This window comes from Myotis davidii, unplaced genomic scaffold (genome assembly GCF_000327345.1).
Source record: "Myotis davidii unplaced genomic scaffold, ASM32734v1 C61569262, whole genome shotgun sequence".
Lineage (NCBI taxonomy): Eukaryota > Metazoa > Chordata > Mammalia > Chiroptera > Vespertilionidae > Myotis > Myotis davidii.
This window is the reverse complement of record NW_006322187.1, coordinates 1-275: the sequence shown is the minus strand read 5'-3', so window position 1 is coordinate 275 and position 275 is coordinate 1. Positions and strand designations below refer to the sequence as shown.

Below are 275 nucleotides of genomic sequence, written 5' to 3'. Positions count from 1 at the left end.
CGCCACAGAGTGAGCCTGCTGCCGGAGTCGAACCGACGACCTTCCGCTTACTAGGCGGATGCTCTACCATCTAAGCTAAGCAGGCGGAGTTTCTGTGTAACACTCTCCCCTTTGCGATAAGGGCCTCCAATCAGCTAGAGACTTGCTTATCCGTACAATCTTTCCATTGTCTTGAAACTTCTTTAAAACATGGCTCTTTTCTTTCTAAGAGAAGAAATTTCATTCAAGCAAGGAAGAATATGTACAAGGATATATATGTATTTATATCTGCTGAA

The 275-nt window shown here is 43.6% G+C and overlaps 1 non-coding gene across 1 annotated transcript; it reads right to left on the bottom strand.

Annotated features, from left to right (window-relative positions):
- Positions 1-12: 12 nt before the first annotated feature.
- On the bottom strand, positions 13-85 carry TRNAT-AGU. The gene has a single exon. It is a non-coding gene; the product is annotated as a tRNA-Thr (tRNA).
- Positions 86-275: the final 190 nt, after the last annotated feature.